Here is a 3,394-nt window from a genome sequence, read left to right as displayed (position 1 = left end):
ATGCAGGGGTGGTGTATTGGCTGGATATTGGCCAAGGAAGGGTATTGCCGAAGTATGGAACTCACGGTCAACACGCTGGGGGTGTGGTGCCTGAGCAGGTGGCGACGTGGCGACACTCCTTTGACACGCCGGGGGCGTGCTTCCTGCGATGTGGCGGCACTCCTTCAACACGCCAGGGGCGTGCTGACTCACCACGCAGGGGGCGTGGTGCCTGGAGACCCGTGAAGCACAGCAGAGATTCGTGCGGAGTTCTAATGCTGCTGCTGCACCACGCGGGGGGCGTGTTGCAGGCTGTCTGCATGCAGGGGACAACCCCCCCCCTCCGGGAACCAGCGAGCTCTTCTCCTTCTTTTATATATATGCATTCTTCTTGGCCATTGTTAATGAAATAGCTGCTGAAGTAAAGAAATTTGAGAGAAGGAAAGAAGTGTGAACTTTTTCGGTGTATAAGTTTAGGGTGAGAAGAGTGTAGTGAGTAGTAGTGAGTAATAGTGAGTTAAAAGTTTATACGGTGAAAAAATTTTTAGTTTAAAGGATTAAAAAAAAATGGTACGTAATTATATGGCGCTCGAAAAACATAGGTTAAATTATACAGTTGGTCCCTACACTTTTAGTGAAATTGCAAATTGGTCCCGACACTTTAAAAGTTTATAATGGGTCCCTAAAGAAAATTAAAATTTGCAATTTAGTCCCCGCCGTTCAAAAAGTGTTTAATTTAATAGAATATTCTCAGCATATTCCTATTTTAAACATGTGAGCTGCACATGTTTGACAATAGGGACCAATTTGCAAATTTGGTAAAAGTATAGGGACCAACCGTGTAGTTTAACTATTCGAAAATGACCAAAAACTCGCTAGGCTATCTGAACCCACCCCGCCCCTCCCCAGCTCTCTCACTCTCACTTTCTTACTTTACAAAATGGTACCATAACCCCGGCGCTCTTTATTACCTCGGCTCACCATTGCCGTACCTTTCGCCTCCGTCGCTGCGCATCGAATTCACCGATAAATTGAGTTACTCTTTTTATGTTGATTTGTTGCTATTTTTTTCTTAGACATTGAATTGTTCGCTTTGAGCATGTTTTGGATTGGAATTGTTCTCTTTCATTTATCGGTGTTCAGTATCAGAATTGGAAGAGAAGAAAAAGTCATTGGATGAGAGAGGTGAGTTGGAGGAAGGAAGCGAGACCCGACCTGTGAGCACAAATGCGGTGGATCCGACATGACGACGGTGAATCGAGGTGAGAGATAGAGCGCTGGAGTTGGGGTATCGATTTGGAAAGTGAGAAAATGAAAGTGAGAGAGCTGGAGAGGGGCGAGGTGGGTTCAGATAGCCTAGAGAATTTTTTGTCATTTTCAAATAGTTAAATTACACGGTTGGTCCCCATACTTTCACTAAAATTGCAAATTTGTCCCTATTATCAAACATGTGCAGCTCATATGTTTAAAACAGAGAATATACTGAGAATATTCTATTAAATCAAATACTTTTTGAATGGTAGGTGTAATACCCGGTCTAACCGAAATTAATTAAATAATGAGTTAAGTAGGAGCGAATATGGCTGGAAGATTTTGCATTTGGAATTTGATGATTTAAATATGATATTTGGATTCAGTGAATTTTTCCGAGTCGGAAGACATAGTTTTCTGCGTAAAAGCGCGCAGTGGAATTTTGACCGGCAGTACCGACTGAGACCTGTCTGGTACTGCAGCTGAGAAAATTGATTATGAGTAAATAAGATTAAGAAATGAGGGATTATAATTAGGGGAGGTAGAAATATTTGAAGTGCGATTTAGAGCGCTAATGTTAAAGGTTTTGGTCCAAAATTGGGCCAACGGACAAAAATAAGTGAATTGGGCCTAAGTGGGCCCAAGACCCAACATATATAAACATTAGTTATGAGCATTTCAGCTCATTTTGCCCTAAAGAAGGTGTGTGGGGCGCTGAATTGAGAAGAGAGAAGAGAAGAGAGAAAACCTAACTCTCTTTGATCTTCAAACCACCATAACTTGAGCTACGGAGCTCCGATTGACGAGCCGTTTGCGGTCACGCGTCGCTCTTCTCATCCTCTACAATTCTATCTAAGTTTTGTGGTGAGTATTCCATTCATCTCTGCCCAGTTTTCGAAATTCCCCACTGTTACACGTTTTTGGGAAGTTAGTGTTGAAATCTTGTGATTTTGGGTGTTTAGCGATACTCCAACATGGATTCTAAGTGAGTTCTATCCCTACTTCATATGGGCTGAGGTAAGAAGTGCTCAAACCCTTGTGATTTATCATCTTTATGAGCCCTAGGTTGATGTATGTATATAATATTGGTTATGTTAGTGCATTTGATGGTTTTGGTGCACAATTGGGAGATTGGTGTTGCTTAAGGAGCTTTGGTGAGGCTTAGGGCTAAGGTTGGTGGAGACTTCCAAAGAAGAGGCTCAATTGATTTGGATACAAGAGGTACGGTTTAAGTTTCATTTAAGTACCGTGTGGTGTGATGAGAATTCCTAGGCTAGATGCCCCTAGGATTAAGTTTGGATTGTGTAAATGGTTGATGCTAATATGCATAGTTGGTATGTAATGTGAATTAATGATTGGGTTGAGAATTGTGTGGCCTTGTATGTTTGGTGTATTGAGAATTGAATGTATGGGGTAATGAGTATTGATTTGTGGTTTATGCTTTTAAATTGTGAAATTGGGCCGGAGGCCGTGAATTTTGGGCCGGAGGCCGAGAAGAGGTAAGGAAGGTAAGTTCATATGTGCATTGTATGATGACACAAGTGATTGGATGAATTTCATATAATGAATATATGAATGATTGGGTTGGTTATTGAATAATGAGGTTTGAGGAGTTGAAGTGTGAAAATCGGTAATTTTGGGTGGAATTGTATAGATGAAGTGTGTTTGATTTTGGTTGATATATATTATGTGGTCATATATGTGAGTATGATTATTGATTCCCTGATGGTATGATAATGCATGAGAGATATGTATGTTGTGACATATGCTTATGGAATGATTAAGGTTGATTTGGGGGTGAAACCACGTGATAGTGAGTATGATATTGGTTATGTATAATGATGGTTGATTGGAAATAGTATTGTTGGAAATTGGGATGAGGAAGGATGTATGACATGTTGATATGTTTGTAATTTAGCCATTTATTTGAAATGGGTAAAAATGGTTATATGGCGGTTTTATGAATCGTGGTGAAGTGTTAATGTATGAGTTGAGGAGGCTTGATGTTGATTTTGGTATATTTTGATTGGTTTCAAAAAGGGTTGAAATTGGCATGTTTTGGTTGATTTTGAAAAGAGTTGAAAATGGCTTGTTTTGAAAATGGCACTTTGTGGTTTTATATGAAAACATGGTTTTTGGGCATACTTTGACGGGACATAACTTG

At 40.4% G+C, this 3,394-nt stretch overlaps 1 long non-coding RNA gene across 1 annotated transcript; it reads left to right on the top strand.

Moving 5' to 3' along the window:
- Nucleotides 1-1,939: 1,939 nt before the first annotated feature.
- LOC127741450 (uncharacterized) lies at nt 1,940-2,442 on the top strand. The gene is made up of 3 exons (XR_008002548.1): nt 1,940-2,094; nt 2,193-2,247; nt 2,329-2,442. It is a non-coding gene; the product is annotated as an uncharacterized LOC127741450 (long non-coding RNA).
- The last annotated feature ends 952 nt before the right edge of the window (nt 2,443-3,394 follow it).

The sequence above is a fragment of the Arachis duranensis genome, chromosome 9 (assembly GCF_000817695.3).
Source record: "Arachis duranensis cultivar V14167 chromosome 9, aradu.V14167.gnm2.J7QH, whole genome shotgun sequence".
In the NCBI taxonomy this organism is placed as follows: Eukaryota; Viridiplantae; Streptophyta; class Magnoliopsida; order Fabales; family Fabaceae; genus Arachis; species Arachis duranensis.
The sequence above is the reverse complement of the archived record's forward strand: the minus strand, read 5'-3'. Positions and strand labels throughout refer to the sequence as shown.